At 35.1% G+C, this 23009-nt stretch overlaps 1 protein-coding gene across 1 annotated transcript in view; it reads right to left on the bottom strand.

Annotated features, from left to right (window-relative positions):
- The window catches only part of C3H21orf62 (chromosome 3 C21orf62 homolog), a 30033-nt gene extending 7261 nt beyond the window's left edge, over positions 1-22772 (bottom strand). The window contains exon 1 of the mRNA XM_051984956.1: positions 22478-22772. The gene's annotated coding sequence lies outside the window, so the exon portion shown is untranslated. The remainder of the gene's footprint in view (positions 1-22477) is intronic.
- Positions 22773-23009: the final 237 nt, after the last annotated feature.

Below are 23009 nucleotides of genomic sequence, written 5' to 3'. Positions count from 1 at the left end.
AAATGTTGACAACCTGAAAGGAACAGGTTTCCTTTCAAAATCACCTTCATTATAAGAAAAGGATAATTCCAATGTTGTATCAAAAGCAGCTTCCTAGTTAATCAATAAACATTTATTAAAGCACTATTGTGTGCCAGGTATTATGATAAGTGCTAGGAAATACAAAAAGAGATAAAAGATAGTCTTTTTTTTTTTTAAGTCTTACTATCTAACAATCTTACAATCAAGAGAAAATGCCTTATGCTAAAAGATGGAGTGTTCTGCTCCAGAGTCCAGAAGAGTCCAGAGATCTAGTGTCACTGGAATAAAGATTGAATATGAGTTGGGAAATAAGCTGTAAGAAGATAAGAAAGATAAGAGGGGGCTAGACTATAAAGAGCTTTAAATGTAAAACAGAATTTTGTATTTGCTTCTGGAGATAGGGAGCCATTGGAATTAACTGAGTATGGGTAGTAGTGATATGATTTATCTACTTAAGACCTGTGCTTTAGGAAAATCACTACTGGCTTAATGGAGGATGGATTGAAGTGGAGAGACTTGAAGCAGGAAGACCCCTGTATCTTCCATATAAGGAGACTCTATCTCAGGCAGTATGGGCATTTCTCATACCTCTTTTATGCTGTGCATCAGTGAGATTTGGTAGACTATGACTAATGAATGCCATAGCTTTGGAAGGGCATAGCTTATTTAAAAAGAAGCTTAAAGATTGAAAGTGAGTAATAGAATAACAGTGTTTAAAAACAATAGATTTGTATAAGGAAATCCACAAACCAGAGCTGGGAAAACTCAGGAAGACAAGAGAAGGGACTGAGAATCATGCAAATCTTTTTTCAGCTTCTTAAAATTTCAGGGCTTCAAAGAGCTACTTTCCATGCCCCTGGCAACTTTGTGTAACCTGGTCTAGTGGAATGAGTTTCCACAATAAGAGTTCCCTACTCAAATGAGATACAGGTTTGGATTAAAATATAATCCCACAATTGTACAGACAACTAAAGCAGTTGTTATAAATTCAGGGGTTTAATCTCAACAGTGTCTTGTCACTAACTATAGCCCTTTAATAAATGGAAAATAAAGGACACTATAATTTTCAATTGCTCATCTTTTAAAATATTTAAACAGACAAGCTTATCAAGTTATAAATTAGTCTTTTCTCTTTTAATATAGGTAACATGTCAGACAATGATCAGCATCTTAAAATATAGCAAAAGACTAGAATTATGCCTTTTAGATTAGAATCTAAGAGGATTAAAATTAATAAAAGGATGATGTAAAGGTGCTACCATTAGGTTCAAATAGGGTTATGTGTAAGTAATGCTACAGATAGAAGCAGAGGATCAGGGTTCAAATCTTAGATGTGTTACTTAGGACAGATCAGTAAGCTCCTGGTATCCTTTTAGCTCTAAATTTGTGTGATTCTATTCACCCAATATGTATCAAGTGCCTGATGTATGGAGAACATTGTGTTAGATGCATGTAGATACAAAGATAAAAATGAAATAGCCTCTGCCTTCAAGGAGTTAACATTCTACGGAAGGGGTCCTTAGACTTTTATTTTTCATCTATGCATATGATGTTATTGGTATTGAAAGAATGTGGGTTTGGAATCTTCTATTCAGATAAACAATTCATTTGTAATTTTTCATCTTAATGCTTGGGATTACTGGGAAATTAAGTAATTTGGCTATGGGCCCATAGCTAGATAAATGTAAGTTGCCTGGGGGGGGGGGGGGAACAGGAGGATTCTAAAAGAGGTGAGGAAAGAATGAATTTCAAAAATGGAGAATAGCTTCTGTGAATACATAGAGATGGGAAATGGAATACATACTGATTTTAAGGAAGTTAGTGGGCCAGTTTGACTGAAACAGTCTAGGAGAGTAGATTGAAGTCAGAATGTAGAAGACTCTCAATTCCAGAGAATTTATATTGTTTAAAGGCAACAGGGAAGCCACTGAAGATTTTTAATAAAAGAGTGATAAGGTCAGACTTATTCTTTAGGCAGATCTATTTGACATCTGTGTAAAGGATGCATTAGAGAGGGGAGAGATTGGAAGTAGGAAAGGCAAGCTTTAGCATAGGAAGCTATTCTAACAGCCTAAGAAGAAGATGATGATGTAGGATCCTGCTTGAGTGGAAAGAAGAGGTTGAATGTAAAAGATATTGTGAAGGCTGAATTGACAAAACTTGGCAGTTGGTTGGATAAAGGGAATATATAAAAATAAGAGAGAGAGAGAGAGAGAGAGAGAGAGAGAGAGAGAGAGAGAGAGAGAGAGAGAGAGAGAGAGAGAGAGAACGAGAGAACAAGGAAGGGAGGGAAGTAAAGGGAACAAGGAAGGAAAAGGGAAGGAGGGAGAGAGAAAACTCAAGGATAACTGAGTTTCTAAACTCGAGTGATTCTTTTCGTGAAAGATGTTATTTTGGGTCTACTCAACAAAAATAGAAAAAGTTTGGAGGAGTACAAGTTTAGAGAGGAAAACAATGTGGACATGTTGAATTTAAGGTACTGGATGGTAAGTCCAGCAATAATTGATGTAGGACTCTAAATTAGAATCACAAAAGATTAGAACTGTATAGATTTGTGAGTCCTCTGTATTGAGCTGATGATTGAACCCATGAGAGTTATCAAAAGAGGGAGAATATGGAGAGAAAAGGACTCAGAGCCAAGCTTTGAGAGAGTCCTGTCATTACATTACAATAATGATCCTAGAAAGGAGAATGAGGAGTGGCTAAATAGATAAGAAGAGTCTTCTTAAGTCAAGAAGATGGATAATTGAGAAAAAACCAATGCCTTTAGTAGGTAAGAGATAGTTAATCTGGTGAGAAAGTAGTGTCAGTTGAATCGCAATTTTGGAAGCCAGAAAACAAGGGACTGATAAAAGAGAAAGTATGGTAAGACAATGGAGAAAATGAATGTAAAAGACTTCTAGGCATTTAGCTATAAAAAAGAATTACAACAATGCATAGGAGCACATTCCTTTCTGGTAAGCAATCCAACAATAATAAGAACCTTAGACCCTTTGACTATATAGTCCCACTTTGACTTTATAGAAATATGAAAACATCTATATGAAATAATACAAAATTCAAAAGGACTAGAAATATGAAATATGCATTATATACACAGTGGCTGGAATGGTTAGGTAGCATGGTGGATAGAGCACTGGGCCTAGAGCGAGAACACCTGAGTTCAAATTTGACTTCAGATACTAACTGTGTAACCGTGGGTAAATCACTTAATCCAATTTGCCTCAGTTTCTTCATCTGTAAAATGAACCGGAGAAGAAAATAACAAGTCATTCTAATATCTTTTTAAAGAAAATGCCAAAATGAATCAAGAACAGTCAGACAACAACAACAATAATATCATGTTATATACATCCACACATGTAAATAATAACTAATATTTATAAGGTTTACAATAATTATATTTGTGTGTTTATGTGCATGTATGATAGTAGTAGCTGTTTTACTAGGTTGTTGTGAGAATCAAATACACATATAAATATAAAAATGGCAGCTACTATTATTATCCTCATTACATTTTACATATAAGGAAATTAAGGCTGAGGATAAGCAATTTGCCCAGTATTACAGTGAGTAAGTGTTTGAGGTGATAACAAAGAACTAGAAACAAAATAAATGCCCATTAATAGGACAACAACCAAACAAGTTGTGGTGCATGGATATAATATAATATTTCCATGCCATAAGAGATTATCACTGAAAAATTGAGAAAAGCCTGGAAAACATATATGAACTGATACTAAATTAAGTAAGCACAAGCAGGAAAACACTATACAATGACTACAATAAAGAGCAAAAAGCACTAAACTGAAAAATTTGTAATTATAATGACCAGTATTGATGAGATAATTTTTTTTGCAAAAATAGAAGAATATAAGTATGGAATATTTCATATGCTGTGAATGTTTGTTGATATGCTGGTTGGTTTTAGCTGAACAATTCCTTTTTACTCTGTTATATATTGGGAGATAGGCTAAATTGGCCCCATCACTCTGGGCATATACAAAAACTGGATACAATTCCCTATATGGAAGAGACTGAGGAGCTTTCTAGCTTCCTTCAAGGTTCTTAGGACTATCTTCTGTTTAAACCCTTTTCTAAGTCTCCTAATTATTAGTATTTTCTCCCTAAAGATGATGTATTTCCTTATCTGTGTACCTTTTCTTTTCCTCAGTAGAATGTAAATTCTTTGTACTTTCATATAATAGGCTTCATAAATGTTTGTTGAATTAAATAAATTTATGTTGACCTTGGCCTTCTCAAAACCTTCCTCCATGACTCTGGGCTCCATAGTGGGTAAATCCTGAGAAGATTTCAAAGACTTTTTTTTAAAACTAGAACAGACTTCCAGGACTTAGTTTCCATAAAGTTTCCCTAATTCTTGTTCTATGACTTTCTTCTTGAGATACTCCAGTGGAAGACTTCCCTTTCCTTTAACCATCAAAACAATTTCTAGCCTGACTCTTAGGGTTACTCAGCATTGCCTTCTATTTAGCACAGTTTCAATTTCTCTTCTTGTCAAGTTCTATTTGGTCCTCTTCTTTCCCCCCGGATTCTTTATTTGAAGTGTTCCCCAATGCTATTCTGTTTGTAAATGAAAAATTATTTCTGATTTGAAAGTGACAAAAAAGTCCTAGAATTTCATAGCTATGTCATTCAGATTTTCATTTCAGAATAAAATAGAATTTAACTCAAAACATTATTCTTGAGAATTTCACATCTCTTTACTCTGCAAGTAGTCCAAATGATATCTTTCCTTTGATAAGATATTGTCTTACAAGTAATATCTTCCTGTAAACAGAACCTATCCTATCCAACTAACATTCCTTTTGGAGACAGATATAAGCATTATCTTTAAAAAATGTTGTTTAATTCTCGATTTAAAAGGAATTTGGCATGGAATTTGTTTTGTAATAAGTAATATCTTGTGTGCCCACGCAAAATCCATGGGGCACATAACTCCTACTACAATGCACATTAGCTCAATTCTGATGTGTCCAGACTTCATCTCACTGTCATGCACACTCATATTTAAACTGTATTGTGTACAATATTTTGTTCTAAAGACAGTCCCCAACTGTATTAGTGATACAAAGACTTTCCAAGTTCAAATCCTGTTCTATAAGCTTGAGACTCTTTCAGTAACATAAACAGAGATATTGTCACATTTACACTGCTTGAATTTTTGTAGTGTTTTGGTATAAAATCACTCCTCTTGGGTTAGAAATGCCTCTCCAAGTTTTTGGGGAGAATAAAATATTTAACTATTAGAAGAAGGGCTACAAAGCAAAAAAAATCAATAACAATAAAAAAAGAAAAAAAGGAATGTGAAGAGGCAGAAGATAATCTTGACCATTATGGGGATCAGGAAGGTAAAGAAATGTAACTCAAAGGATAGAAAAAAGAAAGAACATTAAATAATTGGTATTGAGTGTTGGGTGTAATCCATGACTCAGCCTCTCAGGTCTGAGAACACCTGGATTAGATTTGATATTGTGTATCCTCAAGAATGTTCCAGTTACCACCATGGGTAACCTCTGAATACATAAAAAAAACCTTGATGTATGTATTTCTGGGGTCCCTCTTCCCAGCTCCCTTATTATATCTTAAGAGCTTTTTTGTCCTTTGTTTTCAGTCCTTTCAGTCATATCCAAATCTCTATTAGTTTATTTGGGGTTTTCTTGGTAAAGATACTGGAGTAGTTTGTCATCTCCTTCTCCAATTCATTTTACAGATGAAGAAACTGAGACAAACGTCTAATTGACTAGCCCAAGCTCACACAGTATTTAAATGAGGTTGAATTTTAACTCCAGGTTGAATTTGAATAGTTTATTTCCTCTATCTCCTAGTTGTCCCACTATAAGCTATGTCTCACAAATATTTCACAAAGACTAGACTTATTAGGGAAAATAATAAAACCAGAAAACCAACAGAAATAACATCTTAGTCTTTGAGCTTTCTCTATTGGGATTTCAGGATTTTCAAGATCCCGATTCACAGTCTTGCTTTAATATTATTCCAATTAAGGGCCTCAGTGGCCATCCTTTCTTTGTAATTTGCTCTCCTCATCATACTCTTGGGCTGTTCACTGTTCTCTCTCTGCAGTTGCTGCCACTATTACTTTATGGATGATTCAATAACCTCTCAAGTTGAAGTACCTGCATCAGCCAGCTCAACTGTCTATCCATAGACTTTCTCTTAGTAGTGTAATGCAATCACTTTAGTAGTCTGGCTCCCACTACACCAAGTTGTTCATACAAACAAGGTATAATTGGAAGGTACCAGAGATTAATATGGTATAGGGGAGGATTACGTCCCCACATATTGGGATGATTGTATATTCATTCTTCTTGTGTCTTTGAAGTAAATATTCCTTTGTAAAAGTTCATCTAACTAGTAAGAGATTAAATGGAATGGGGGCAAGGACCCCTAAAATTAGAAGGGCACAATCAGCTTGAGCCACTGGCAAATGGTGTCAAACCCTTTTTAAGTATAAGAAAACCTTGGGGGAAGGGTAAAATATTACATACCTAGCCTTCAGGCAGTAGCAAGCAGGGTAATCACTGTTATAAGTGTAAGAAATAGCAAGAAACCTAGTATTGTTGGATCACAGGGTGTAAGAAGACGGAGACATAAAAAGCGATCTTCCTTACATAGGAAGGAATCAGGTTACGAAGCACTTTAAATGCCAAACAGATGATTAAAAGAAATCCTCGACATAATGGGGAATTATTTAGTAAGGAAGTATCATGATCAGACCTGAGCTTTAAGAAAATCACTTTGGCAGCTGAATGGAGAGAGATTTAAAGCAGTATGGCCAATTAAAAAGCTGTTACAGTAAGCCTGGAATGAGGTGATGAAGATCCACACCAGAATGGTGGCTATGCTAGAGGAGAGAAAGTGGTATTATATATGAGAGATATTGGGAAGGTAGACTTAATTGACCTTGGCAACAGATTCAGTATGGGGATTGAGAGTGAGAAGTTGAGAATGGCAACTAATAGTGAACCTAGGTGAATGAGAAAATAGAAATGATTCAACAGCAATAAGGAACTTAGGAAAGGGAGAAGATTTTGGAGGAAATATAATGAGATCAGTTTGGGACATGTTGAGTTTAACATGTTTACTGAACATCCAGTTCTAGATGTCCAATAAGGAATTGGAAATGCCAGTCTGAAGATTGGGGTCTATGAAGAGATCTAAAGAATCATCTGTATTTTAAATGATGAGACCTAGTGAAATCACTGAGAGTATAGGAGAAGAGAAGAGCACCCAGCAGATCCTTGGGAAATACTCATAGCCATTGGGCATGAACTGGATAAACATTCAATAAAGGAGATTGATGATGAGAGATCAGGTAGGGAGGAGAGGAACTAGAAGAGTGCAATGTTACAAAAAACTTAGAATAAGAGAATATACAGGAGAACAATATTATCAACAGTGACAAAGGGGGCAGATGGATCAAGAAGAATGAAATCCTTCCTTCGTATAAATTGTGTCCTCCAAACAAGTTTGTAATGTATTTTGTAAAAATAATGAAAGAAGTCTTATCTATTAAATATAAAATCAAATGAGATAATATATTTCAAGGGCTTTGTAAACCTTAAAAGTATAAATAAAAATTTTAGAAAACTAAATAATAAAGAGTTGAAGTGTTATAGGTGTGTTAATAATACCAGTTAAATACTAAGCTCAGTTACTTCTATATTGTTGAAAGACTGTTTATGTTCTTATAGTTTTGCCCTAATTGTGGCTCTTTCTGCAAGGGCAAATAAATTTTATTTGGGTGAATAATTTAATATCAGGCAATGTATCCATCCTTTTATATGAACTGTTATATCAAATGGAACCTATTTCTAACTAATGCTGAGGAAAAGGAAACTTTGAAAATATATATGTTCTTTAAATTCCATAATGCCTCCCATATCCATTAAATTATGAACCTCCATACATTCCTTAGAACAAATTCCACAATATTCCCAATTCTTTTCATAGAATAAAATGTAGGAAGAGCTTTTATTAGCTCATCTAGTTTAGTTATCTAATTTTGTAGATGAGAAAATTAAATTTATTTCATTTATTTTAAAAATATTTTTTATTTTAAATGCTTTTTTAAAATAATGCTCTTATTTATATCATTCTATCTCTTGCTTAAATTTATTGTTCCTTGTAATAAAATGGAGAGTCTTCAGGGACATGGAGTTCACTTGTAGAGATTTTCATTATAATTGAATTTGTTGTAATGAAGTTTGATTTATAATCCTCATTCTCTTCTCAAATATCCATATTTGTTAACAAGAAGCAGTTTGGCAGTGTGAATAAAGAGCTAGATTAGAAATTAGGAAATTAGTTCAGCTATTTTCTCTGACATTCACTAGCTATATAGTCATGGAAAACCTACTTAATCTCTCTCTGAGCCTAAAATAGCTCTCTACAACCAAAAATTTTAAATAGGCTGTATCTGCCCGGGATTTATTTTCTTTCTTGGTTCCCTTCTCCTTCCTCTCATTCCTCCTTCCTCTTACTGTTTAAACTTCCTTCAGCTATAATCATTTAAAGTGGTCTCATGTTGTTGTTTGTCCTTCATACTCAAAGAGGATTAATAGCATCATAATGTTGGGATGAAGGTACACTGTTCAGCTATGACTGATCAATCCATTATGAACTTGGAAGGCACTTTCTAGATTTGTATATCTCACATTTCCTTTGTCCTACTGCAATTCTGCTTTGCTCATGGAATACAGCACCTTCTTTGATTCAAGTGCACCATGCTGAGCAGTTCTCTGCTAGCATCTTATAGTTAATTCCAAAGTTCTTTGAAGAGATCTTGAGAGTGTTCTTTTTTTTATTTTTATTTTTATTTTTTTGAGAGTGTTCTTAATAGCACTTCTTTTGACCTTCAGGTAAGCACTTGACTTGTTTAATTTCTCTATAAAATAGTCTTCTAGGTAAATATACATTTGGCATTTTGGCTATTTGGCCAGCTCATCAGAGTTGTTTTCTTTGCAATAGTTTGAATGTTTGGCAGTTCAGCTCAGGAGAGAACCTTAGTGTCAGGTACCTTATCTTGTCAGGTAATCTGTAAAATCTTCCTAAAACAATTCAAATTGGAAATGATTCAATTTTTGGCATGATGCTGGTAGATTATCCAGGTTTCACAGTTATACAATCATGAAGTCAGCAGAACATTTCTGTTTGGTATGTTTCAGTTTGATATGCTGCCTAATACTTCTCTCCTACACTTTCTTTCAGAGTCTTCCAATTGCTGAACTAGCAATTCTTGCATCAACTTCCTCATTTATGTGGACATCCCTGGAAAGCATATTGTCAAGGTTAAATGAACTTATCCACAATAATTTCTCCATTTGCTATAACCAATGATTTCATGTATGGATGGTGTGGTGCTGGCTGGTGAAGAACCTCTATTTTATTGGAGTGTTATTGTTGTCAGGCCAAATTTAGCACAAAGTGACGGAGAATTGCCCACACTTAGTTGCATCTTGGTTTTGGAAGCTGTATTGAGTACACAATCATCTACAAACAAAAACCCTATTGCTGTGTCCAAACTAGCCACATTCTTAAACTAATTCTTTTTTTTTTTTTTTTGCTGGGGCAATTGGGGTTAAGTGACTTGCCTAGGGCCACACAACTAGCTTAAACTTATTCTTAAATTAGTTCATTTTTAAAAAATAACTCTTTAGTGACAGTACATATGCATGGGTAATTTTTTACAACATTATCCCTTGTACTCACTTCTGTTCCAACTTTTCACTTCCCTTCCTCCATCCCCTCCCCTAGATGGCAGGCAGTTCTTATATGTGTTAAATATGTTATAGTATATCCTAGATACAATATATGTGTGCAGAACCAAACAGTTCTCTTGTTTCACAAGAAGAATTGGATTCAGAAGGTAAAAATAACCTGAGAAGAAAAACAAAAATGCAAATAGTTCACACTCATTTCCCAGTGTTCCTTCTCTGGGTGTAGCTGATTCTGTCCATCATTGATTAATTGGAACTGAATTAGATCTTCCCTTTGTTGAAGAAATCCTCTTCCATCAGAATACATCCTCATACACTATTGTTGTTGAGGTATATAATGATCTCCTGGTTCTGCTCATCTCACTTAGCATCAGTTCATGTAAATCTCTCCAGATCTCTCTGAAATCATCCTGCTGGCCATTTCTTATAGAACAATAATATTCCATAATATTCATATACCACAATTTACCCAACCATTCATTTTCCAGTTTCTAGCCACAACAAACAGGGCTGCCACAAACATTTTGGCACATACAGGTCCCTTTCTCTTCTTTAGTATCTCTTTGGGGTATAAGCCCAGTAATAGCACTACTGGATCAAAGGGTATGCACAGTTTGACAACTTTTTGGGCATAGTTCACAACTCCACCAACCAATGCATCAGTGTTCCAGTTTTCCTGCATCCCCTCCAACATTCATCATTGTTTTTTCCTGTCATCTTAGCCAATCTGACAGGTGTGTAATGGTATTCAGCGTTGTCTTAATTTGCATTTCTCTGATCAATAGTGATTTGGAACATTCTTTCATATGAGTGGAAATAGTTTCAATTTCATCATCTGAAAATTGTTCATATCTTTTGACCATTTATCAATTGGAGAATGGCTTGATTTCTTATAAATTAGAGTCAATTCTCTATATATTTTAGAAATAAGGCCTTTATCAGAATATTTAACTGTAAAAATGTCTTCCCAGTTTGTTGCTTCCCTTCTAATTTTGTTTGCATTAGTTTTGTTTGTATAAAGGCCTTTTAATTTGATGTAATAAAAATTTTCTATTTTGTGATCAATGATGATCTCTAGTTCTTCTTTGGTCACAAATTTCTTCCTTCTCCACAAGTCTGAGAGGTAAACTATCCTATGTTCCTCTAATTTATTTATGATCTCGTTCTTTATGCCTAAATCATGGACCCATTTTGATCTTATCTTGGTATACAGTGTTAAGTATGGGTCCATGCCTAATTTCTGCCATACTAATTTCCAGTTTTCCCAGCAGTTTTTGTCAAATAATGAATTCTTATCCCAAAAGTTGGGAACTTTGGGTTTGTCAAACACTGGTTTGCTATAGTTATTGACTATTTTGTCCTGTGAACCAAACCTTTTCCACTGATCAACTAATCTGTTTCTTAGCCAATATCAAATGATTTGGTGACCGCTGCTTTATAATATAGTTTTAGATCAGGTACAGTTAAATTAATTCTTAAACTTAACTCTATCCTCAGATTTTTCTATTATATTTTCAAGGTTTGTTAATTCTCCAATCCCTTTCTACTCCTTTTACCAGTTGATTTGCTAGGTCAATCACATCTATCTTTCCCCTAATCAACTCTCATAAATTCTTCCATGTCACCATATTATCATGTCACATTCCATTGCTCATTTAATGAGGGCCCATTTTGATTTGATCAATGCAATGATCAATTATTATTCCAAATAACTAATTATGAAGAATTCCACCTGACAGGTGATTGACTAATATGCAGAATGAGACATACCTGAGGCATGGTCAATATGGGGATACATTTTGCTTGATTATATATGTTTGTTACAATGGTTTTGTTTTTCCTTTTTCTTCCTCCAAGGGGTGAAAGAGAAATATTTGTTAGTTGAAAAAAATCAAATTTTAAAAATTAAAAAAACAAAAGCATAAAAAATGTGAGAGACCTTATATTTCCTCAAGAAGTATGTTTTTGCTTTTTCAAAGAAACCAAAATGATGCGCTTGTTTATAAAAGAGTAAGCTTATTGTCAGTAGTATCACAGTCTGCTTTCCTCTCTTCTGTTAGGGATGGAGTAAAGTTGTGTTAGATTAGTGAGTTCTATGTGTCCTTTTCCCCTTTCTGTGTAAAACAGTGATTACTATCTGGCTACCAGGAATTCTCCCTGTCATTGAGTCCTACTGGACCAGGCTGCTTCTCTGCTGCTTTTGGGGGAGACATTAATAATTCTAATTATTGCAACCTTTGACAGGTTCTCCAAATCTCCCAAACTCACAATATTATCTGGGTACTTTCATATTTAGCTATTCATATGTTTAAGATCAGGAAGGAATAAATACAAAGAGAGATAGAATCAGCCATATGCTCACAGTCACCTGTAGGGCTGCTGTTTTTCTCCACCTTTTTGGGTTGATTCTAAATAGTCCTGTCTCCTTGTATTGTAAAGGGAAAAAAAAGTGAAAGATCAATGTATCACCACTTTTATATGTAAACTCTGTTCAGAATGTATGTATACTTTTGAGTCATCATTTTTTCCAACTTCTCAACCAATTGGATGACTTTACAGGGAGTATCTATATATACCTCAAGAACTGGTACTCATATTCTAGTCCACCTCATTATATTCTATTTTAACCTGTTTCAGAAATGTTCAGTTCTTTTGTTGTTGTGTAATTGAGTCTTTCAAGCATGTCCGATTCTTCCTGACCCCCTTTGGGGTTTCCTTGGCAAAGATACTGGAATAGTTTGCTATTTTCTCTTCCAGCTTATTTTACAGATAAGGAACTAAGGCAAGGTTTAAATGATTTATCCAGAGTCACATGGCTAGTAAGTGTCTGAGACTGGATTTGAATTCATGAAGATAAATCTTTTTTTTTTTTTTTTTTTTTTTTTTGCTAAGGCAATAAACTAACGGGTTAAGTGACTTGCCCAGAGTCACACAGCTAGGAAGTATAAGTGTTAAGTATTAAGAGGCTAGATTTGAACTCAGGTTCTCCTGTCTTCAGGGCTAGTACGCTATGGCAACACTTAGCTGCTATCTTTTTTCTTTTTCTTTCATTCTTTCTCTTTTTCCTTCTCTTTTTCTCTCTTCTTCTTTCCCCCCCTTCCCTCTTTTCTGGCCTTCCTTTTTAAATTTCTTTCCTTTTAAATTTCTTTCTTTCTTTTCTTCCTTCCTTCTTTCCTTCTTTCCTTCCTTCCTTCCTTCCTTCCTTCCTTCCTTCCTTCCTTCCTTCCTTCCTTTCTTCCTTCTTTCCTTCTTCCTTCCTTCCTTCCTTCCTTCCTTCCTTCCTTCCTTCCTTCCTTCCTTCCTTTCTTCCTTCTTTCCTTCCTTCCTTCCTTCCTCTTTTCTTCCTTCCTTTCCTTCCTTTCTTCCTTTTCTTTTTTCCCTATCTTTTCTTCCTCTTTCTCTTTCTCCCATTCTTTTCCTTCTCTCTTTCTGCTCTACTGAGGTTTTGTATAAGTGTATAAAGAGAAATTCAATTCTGTAACTAGTTGAGCCCAAATGCACCTAAAGGTAATCAGATCCTTGCTGACTTGAAAGTTTCTCTAATGTTTTTATCCCAAGTAAAAATGCCTTCTCTTCACATTGATCATTTCATAAAGACCATTTTTATTTTGATAGAAGGGTTCTAACAAACTCTCAGGCAATTTTTGTTTGGACTTAGCTGTGAATTTATGAAATGATGTACAGGCAGGAATCCAAATGAGCTCTATTGGATTCCTGGCAACTAAGAAATGGATTCTGGTAGTTATGAGGCCTCCCTAATGACCTTTGAGACCAGGCCTTTCCAGATGCAAAGTGGGTACTGATCCAAGTCCTTCTTTTATGGGATGCTGATCAAACTTATCCATTTCCTAAACACTATATAATGAAAATGATTGGGGCTTTTTTATGAACTTTGGGAATGAACTCAGTTGAATTATACCCTCTTCCCTTTTTTTGGATAGGGTATATATAAAACATATAACAATAATATTATCTTTTATGAAAGATACTTCTCTAATTTCCTATTTCAGTCTTCGTGTCATTTTCATATTACTTGGTGGGCTTGGGACAGCAGTATATTTTTCATCTGCTAAATTCTTTCCCTTCTCTCATATAGACTTTCTTTTAATCCTTCCTCTTGCAGTAATTCTTCCTAGACTCACTAATATACCTTGCCTCTCAAAAACTGACATGATTAGTCATTTAACCTTCCCTGTAGGTACTAATCAGGTGTAGAAAATCAGAAATATTCAAGAAAAAAAACAGAAATCCAAACCAGAACATTGAAACCAGTCATCACATAGTAATGATTGTGTGTGTTCTCTTTTGCAACTTTTTGTTCTCAGAATCTTCCTGAGTTCAAATCCTAGTTATGTGATCTTGGGCAAGTCACTTAATCCGGTTTGCCTCAGTTTCCTTATCTGTCAAATGAGCTGGAGAAGGAAATGGCAAATCACTCCAGTATTTTTGCCAAGAAAACTCAAAGGGGATGCAGGGGTTCTCAAACTTTTTAAATAGGGGGCCAGTTCACTTTCCCTCAGACTGTTGGAGGGCCGGACTATAGTAAAAACAAAAACTTTGTTTTGTGGGCCTTTAAATAAAGAAACTTCATAGCCCTGGGTGAGGGGGATAAACATCCTCAGCTGCCGCCTCTGGCCCGCAGGCCGTAGTTTGAGGACCCCTGGTAAAGTGAGTCACAACTGACTGAAATGATTGAACAACAAAGATCATTCTGGGTGATGCTACTTTAGTTTGTATTTCGTGCTACTTCTGAATGTAAACTTTCCATGGGAAGAATCCAGACTAGGAAAGAATTCTAAGTACTGATAAACAATAAACAGTAATTATGGTAATTTCATATCTTAATGAAGAATAATAGACACTTTAATTGCTATTTTGCATATAAGGAGAACAGAAAAAAGAAAGTTCTAACTTTCAAATACACTAAAAAAAATTATTTCTCAGTTAAAGGCAGGAAAAGCCAAAGTTACTAGATTGAAAAAAATAGGTTAAAAAGTAGATGCAGGTTGTTTTAAAGATGTAAACCAAGATTACAATAGATTCTATTTTAAAAATCCAGTAAACTGAATAAATAAGTGATAGCTATCTGTCCTTAAGACACCATGAAGACAATGATGTTATACTTATGTAAGAATGTATACCTAGAGAATGATCAACAGAGGTACTATGACTTTTAGGTCACTGTTCTGTTCATTACTGGACAATACTAGAAAAGTAAAGGAAAAATGGGAAAAGGGAGAGGAAAAGAAGAGTGGGGAAGATAAAAGAGAAAGGAAGGGAAAGGAAAGACAATGAGAATGGGAAGGGAAAGAGAAGGAAAAGGAAGGAAGGGAAAAGAAGGGAAGGAGAAAGAGAAAGAAAAAAAAAGGGAAGAGCAGGGGAAGGAGAAGAAATGAAAGGACTGCATGTATGCATAATAGCCATCGTTACTAGGGATTGTACACAGCATATGCACCTGCTTCTGATTTGCCATATGCATGACTCAGTATTGAGAGTATTTCATGTTTTGAGATAATTATGTGTCTCCAAGCTGACTATTAAAGGCAAATGCACTGTTGAGGACTGGCGAGAAATATTGACTGATTAACAGATGAAGAAATAAATTAAATGGTCCCATTTTTGAAAAAGAAATTAAACAAATCATTAATGAATCTTTAAGAAAAAAATCTCCAATATTTGGAAATCTGCCTGCCAAGACAAAGCCAGCGAACTATATGAAAACAATTATAAAATACTCTTTACACAAAGTTTTATAATAAAGTTAGATTTAAACAAATGGAAGAACACCAAATGCTCATGGGTAGGCCAAGCTAACATAATAAAAACGTCAATTCTATCTAAATTAACCTACTTATTCAGTGCCTCACTAACCAAATTGTCAAAAAATTACTTTATAGCACTAGAAAAAATAATAAAATTCATCTGGAAGAACAAAAGGTCAAGAATTTCAAGAAGATTAGTGAAAAAAATGGAAAAGAAGGTGGCCTAGCTGTTCCCGACCTAAAACTATATTATAAAATTGCAGTCATCAAAACCATTTGATACTGGCTAAGAAAGAGAGTAATGGATTAGTGGAACAGATTAAGTTCACAAGACACAATAGTCAATGACCATAGTAATCTAGGTGGTTGATAAACTTAAAGACTTGAGCACCTGGGATAAGAACTCAGTATTTGACAAAAATTGCTGGGAAAACTGGAAAACAGTATGGCAGAAACTAGACTTTTATGCCAAGATAAGGGTTGAAATGGGTTCATGATTTAGACATAAAAGTTGTTAATAGAAGCAAATTAGGAGAACAAGAGATAGTCTTTTCAGGTCTGTGGAGAAAGAAGGAATTTATGGCCAAAGAATAACTAGAGAACATTATGAAATGCAAAATGGATAATTTCAATTACATTAAGTTAAAAGAGTTTTGTACAAACAAAACTAATGCAGCCAAGATGAGAAGAAAAGCAGAAAGCCTAAAAAAATTTATATCCATTGTTTCTGATAAAGACCCTATTTATAAAATATATAGAGAACTGACTCAAATTTGTAAGAATTCAAACCATTCCCCAATTGATAAATGATCAAAGGATATGAATAGTTTTCAAATAAAGAAATTAAAGTCATTTGAAGTCATCTGAAAAAAAAAGGCTCCCTATTGATTAGAGAAATGCAAATTAAGACAACTGAAAGATATTTCATACCTCTCAGATTGGCTAAGATGACAGGAAAAGATAATGATAAATACTGGAGGGGATGTGGGAAAACTGGTTCAATTAAGTATTGTTGGTGGAATTGTGAAATGGTCCAACCATTCTGGAGAGCAATATAGAACTATGCCCAAAGGGCTATCAAACTGTGCATACTCTTTTATCCAGCAGTGTCTCTACGGGGTCTGTATCCCAAAAAGATCATAAAAAAAGGAAAATGACCCACATGTGCAAAAATATTTGTAGCAGCCCTTTGTGCAGTGGTAACAAACTAGAAATTGAGCGGATGCTCATCAGTGGGGACCATCTGGATAATGAATGTAATGTATAAATGTAATGGAATATTATTGTTCTATAATCTATAATGATTTCAGAAAAGTCTGGAAAGACTTGTGTGAACAGATGATATGAGAAGTGAGTAGAACCAAGAGAACATTGTACACAGCAACAAAAAAATTATGTGATGATCAATTGTGATGTACTTGGCTCTTTTCAACGATGGGATGTTTCAAGGCAATTCCAAAAGACTTGTGATCGAAAGAGCCATTAGTAACCAGAGAGGAAACTATGAGACTGAATGTGATCAAAATATAGCATTGTCCACTTTTTTTTGATGGTTGCTGTTTGTTTGCTTGTCTTCTTTTCTTTCTCATGCTCCACCCCCCAACTTTGGATCTGATTTTTCTTGCACAGCATAATGAAAATGTTTAGAAAGATTGTGCACATTTAATCTGTATTGCATTGCTTGCTGTCTATGGGAGAGGGTAGGGGGCAGAGAGGAAGAACATTTGAAACACAAGGTTTTGCAAAAGTGAATATTGAAAACTTATCTTTGTATGTAATTAGAAAAAAAACTATTAGAATAAGAAAATTGCCTTTGAGAGGTAAAACTGCTTGCTTTATTGTATGTATGTTAGGACAATTTGCATGGTATCTTTATGGACTTCAGAATAAAGTTTGCTTGATAGCCCAGAAATCCCATGTAATCAACTCCAAGTCTTAATAACTTTTAAGAGTCCCATACCTCTTTTGGCCTTTTATGAATCTGATTTCCACAAACTAGGGGCAACTTTAGAGCACTGGGCCTGGAGTCAGGAAGACCTTAGTTTAAATCCAGCTTTGGACATTTACTAAGATCATTATGTGATCTTAGCTAAGTCACTTAACCTGTTCATTTCAGGTTACCTCATCTGGAAGGAGATAATAATAGTATTTATTTTTCAAGGTTGTTGAGAAGATCAAATGATCTTCTGGCACATCGTAAACAACATATAATTGTGACCTATTATTCATATTATTATTATTAGACTGCATATCTTAATGAGAGATGGACTCCATGTTGAATGTCCTTTATGTCGCATTGAGATATTAGAGATATTTTTATTGCAGGAACCCAGAAGAATTTTTATAGAGAACAGTTTGGTTTCTCCTCTGAAGGTAAGATGGTAAGTTCCAGTCAAACTAGGTGCCCTAATTTTTTTTGGAAGCTTTGTTGGGATCATACCTTCCCTGTGCAGAAGAGTAAAAATCATTTTTTCCTTTTCCTTTCTTTTTCTTTGCTATTGTCGCTGGCAGTAACTGAGAGTTTTGAAATATGTGTTTTTTGAAATAAATAACCTTGTGTTTGGAAGTGAATTATAATTTATAGGCCCACCATATATGTTAGGACTGGACTCTCATGGAAATCTGCTAATTAATGTTCATGTTGTTTAAGGATAGTACCAGATAGACTTCGATCAGATTCTTGGGGAAATTTTCAAAGAGCAATATTTGAACCTTCCCAAGACACTAGAGAGCTGTCCAAAGTTTAGGACTAAGGACAAATGAAGCAGAAACTGTGACAACTGCACTAGCACCCAGGACATCCCAGAATCAGCTGGAGTCAGGATAAGCAACAGTCCTTAGTCTTTATTCTTGGTCTTTAGACACAGGATTGAACAGGGTGGAAGCAGAATCTCTGTGACCACCTTCTCCTTCATCTACAGCCAAAGTGACTCTGGCTAGTCTTACTCCACCCCCTAGTCCCTCCTACAATCCTCTGAATATACCAATCATTGAGCCAGCACAGGATAGTGAGAAGGACCATTTTCCAAGCATATGTCCATAGAGTAGTGTCCAATCAGTAATTAGCCCTAAGTGCTTGAACCAACCTCAGTGCAACGACTCAAGAGTTTCAGCCCTCTACAAGAAACACCTAAAGTAATTTGCTGTGGACAGTAAATATTTAATTAGGGAGGAAATGTAATGGAGAGAATTGATCAGGATGCCCCTGATTAATTGATTTTCCCCAGTCTGTTTGATGTTAATGTAATCATAGAAAGTAATAGATAGGCAATAGAGACAATGTCTAAATCTTAAACAAAGTACAAAGAAGATATTAGACTTTGTTAATCATTTATGAAGAATGAAAAAAGTCTCTGATCAAACTAATGAAGAAAGGGAGCTAGCCTTTGTATGATCAAAAACTAGCCATACTTTTTGTGGCCCTTTTAAAAGTGGGACACTCTCTGTAAATATGAGAATGTTAGGATTCCCAGAGCAAGACCACCCCTTTCTTTTTACTCTTTTCTTTTTACTATTATGGTCACCCAATTTTCCAGAGCTAAGGCCAAGCAAGCAAGCTGTGCCCTGAGTTTGACATAATTCTTTATGCTCATCCTCTGGATGAACTCTGCTGACATACAATCCCTTTACACCAGCCCCAGGTGCTCCCTGAGCTAACCTAAGCACTTGTAAGACCCATGTTCTGGTCAAGAAGTCCTGCTATGAATCAAACTTCTCTCACTGTTGCCGTTGCTCCTCATTGTCAAGACAATAGCTCACTGGATAGCCATTGCTAAATGTATTATTTAATCTCACTAAAGCAGCTCTCCTTCTAAAGAAGGCCCTGTCACATGTGTCTAGTTTCTCTCTTCCAATGGAATAAAGGAAGCTTTTTGCTTATGACCACGGTTAACTTCTTGGTTTTACTTTTTTATTTTATTTTTCTTTGTTGTGGTAGTCTGTATGAGTTCTTTGGTATTTTCATAGTTAACAATAATTGCATAACTTCTGTGACTCTTAGGTCATTTGTTTTCAGACTTGACAAGAATCAAAGCAGATTTTGTGGAGCTCTGTGGAGTATAAGCTCTGGCAATAGAGAAGAGAATCAGCTATGGAAAAAGAACATAGCTTTTGAGAGGAATTTGATCCTTGCTTTTTGGTGAGAAAAGTAGAAATCTTTCCCCCTTTCCACTGTTGGCCATGGAATCTTGCAGTAGTGCCACTTACCAGTAGGAGAAATCATGCCCAAAATAATTAAAAATTTGAAGAGTAAAACAGCTTTAAGAAATCAAGAAGAGAGCCCACCAGAGAGACTTACATGAACTGATGCTAAATGAAGTGAGTAGAACCAAGAGAACATCTGACACAGCAACAAGATTATGTGATGATCAACTATGATGAATGTGGCTCTTTTCAACAATTAGGTGATTCCTATCTGTTCTAATAGATTTGTGAGGGAAAGGGCCATCTGTATCCAAAGAGAGAGGACTATGAGGTTTGAATGTGGATCACTACATAGTATTTTCATCTTTTTTGTTTTTTGCTTTTTTCCTTTATCACTTTTTCTCCTTTTTAATCTGATTTTTCTAGCACAGGATGATAATTATGGAAATATATGTATAGAATTGCACATATTTAACCTATATTGAATTACTTGCTATCTAGGGGGAGTGGGGAAAAGGGAGGGAGAAAACTTTGGAACACAAGGTTATGTAAGGGTGAATGTTGAAAAATATCATTGCAAGTATTTTGAAAATAAAAAGCTATTATTAAAAAAATAAAAGAAGAGAGAGCCTACCCTGGCTATCAGTAATTGAGCTAAAAGAGAGGTACAGGCCTAGGGAGCCCAGTTAAGTGTCTTGCCCTATGGAGATTCTTTACACAGAGAGTGTTACATGAGGACACCATGAAACAAAGAAAAGACTCCATAAAGATTCCGAAAGACTTCATAAGTCCTCATTGTCAGATATATGAATTGCTTTGGCCACATAATATAATGCCTATGTGCCTTTTTACTAGTTTGTGTCTACTCTTCCACTGACACCATATGTAGCTATGGGAAAATGCAATCCAGGTTTATTGGGGAACATTTCATTATTATCGTTCACATGATGCCATCTCAATAAAATACTTTGCTTTGAGTCCTTTGTATCTCCTGGCTGATTAGTAAAGGTAAGCATACCACAGGATTATTTTTTTTCAGGGTATATCCATAAAATACCTTGAAGCTGCAACAATTGCTACTTAGGGGCCCAACCTGTAAGTGTGAGTTAGAGGAGGAAAGGAGAGCTGAAGCCATGAGGCCCTTGATGATATTTGTTACCTAAATGTATATAATGCATTTATACTCTAAATTTGTGTTTATTCTCCTGGAAAATGTATATCTTTCTGGGCCTCATAAATTAGAGTTTGGGGAGGTCCAAATAACTGAGATATTCTAGAATTGAGCAGTAGTATCTGCCCTTTGGGAATACAACTTTCAATTCAGGAGAAGGAAATATCCCAAAGGGTCATTACATTTACAACAATGTGTTTTCATTTGTTCTTCCTTGGGTTTTCCAGTGATTGGCTATAACATGTATATTCTTTTATTCAATAATCAGTCAATAAATATTTATTTAGTGCCTACTATGTGCCAGATATATGCATTGACAGAAGTATGTCAATAACATAATTATTAATGGCAAAGTTATATGTTGCCTTTAGGTGATTAAAGGAAAATTGTGTGTTGAAAAAGACATCTGGAAATCCAAGTTAGCTGTTGAATATGACTCATTTCCTTAGAGTTTGTTGAAGCTGTTGGTCTCAGTTATATGCCAGATTTCTGACAGAATGAAAACATCTCTTCTTCTAAACTAGTTGCATCATTTTGTCTTTAGTGAAGAAGTTTTTTTTTTCCCAGAGAAAATAGTAATAAGCATCCTCCTTATCCTTCAGTTAATTAAAACATACACACATGGCCTGGTGTTGTTTTTGGTGGTTAGTAAAAGATTTATTTAGATAAATAATAAGCCTACAGTTTATGCTGTTGAAGCAGCTCCTTTCCTTTGGTAAACAATGATAGAAACTAATTAACTGAATTTTTGAATATATCTTTGGGCAAGGATTTTAACTGAAAAAAAGTCTTAAAAGAACTCTTTTTTCCTCAGGCAAATGTGATATTTTTCATTAAGATTGAAAAACAATTTTTAAAACTACTTGAACTATGGTAGCCAAATATTTAGCTAAATTTCCCTCTAAAATATTTTGAATATTCATGTAGTAATCATTAGCTTTTCTTCAAGATGGAAGCAAAGCTAAGAATTTACAAACCAAAAGGATAGCATGGAATTTTTTTTTCTTTCAAGGCTTCCATAAGAAAAATATCAGACAGTGACAGCTCTTTTTAATCAAGGAGAGACAGAAGTTTTAAAAATGTAAATCATAACCTAATTTTGTTTCAATTCAACAAGCACTCTATAAGTACCTATTATTTTCTAAGTAACCATGCCAGAGTTTCCATGCCTGGCACTTGAGTGAATTCTTTTTAGTTTATTAATTGACCATCTATATGTTGGGATCTTTGAACAATATGGAAATTAAATGATATGAGCTTCATCTAATTTTTGGTTTCATGTATGAAGTTTAAGACAAAAAAACCAATTGACTTTTCCATTTTCTCTGTTACCTCCTTCCTGGGTTCTATTTTAAAGGAAGACTCTCAAGAGGAAACAGTTTATATCTATAAATGTAAGCTATTTAAGCATGTCATGGTGAGAATGATATGCTAGCTTATAAAACTCACATTCAAGTAACACAAACTGTCCTGTGCAAAAAGAGAGACCAAAACGAATGAATCCTAGATCCAGGAGAAAACTTTCATATCCTACAGAATGAATAGAAGATATTAAAAACGGTCCCAGTTAAAACTACTAAACACGCCTTTAAGAAAATAAGAAGAAGGAAATTACTTACTTTTAGGGGTTAAAACTATGGTGCTCCCCTTTTTCCCTTGCAAGTTTGGTCTGACCATTGACGCTCCATTCTGGCCCTACAGCTGGGTAAATCTTCAAGTCTGTGTGGAATGTGTGGTCTTGCACTTGCTGTTGGTTTATGCTAACAGAGGGCCGACAGCTCTTGTCGTTGCCATGACAACCAGGGAGGAAGCCTTCAGACTCCAGCCTTTATTAAGGATCCAGAAGGATCAGTACCTGAATTATTTTGAGCTTGGGTGTGCTCAACTTGAAAGTTTACAGGGCAACAGGGGAGGTGGTTGTGATAGGACAGCCTTGAACAAACTCACTTTAGTACAAGAAAGCTTACTTAACAGGAAATTGCATGATTAATTTTGGAACACTGAAACTCCTGACATGTTTTCCTCATATGGTTATTTCTCTCTCTGACCATTTGCTTTCTGAATTTTTATGCACAGTAAATGTCTGTTCTCTGGCACTAATTCCCTCATAATGGAAAAGATTAAATGCTTTGTAAATTGTGCCTAATGCCA

The sequence above is a fragment of the Antechinus flavipes genome, chromosome 3 (assembly GCF_016432865.1).
Source record: "Antechinus flavipes isolate AdamAnt ecotype Samford, QLD, Australia chromosome 3, AdamAnt_v2, whole genome shotgun sequence".
Taxonomy (NCBI): Eukaryota; Metazoa; Chordata; class Mammalia; order Dasyuromorphia; family Dasyuridae; genus Antechinus; species Antechinus flavipes.
The sequence above is the reverse complement of the archived record's forward strand: the minus strand, read 5'-3'. Positions and strand labels throughout refer to the sequence as shown.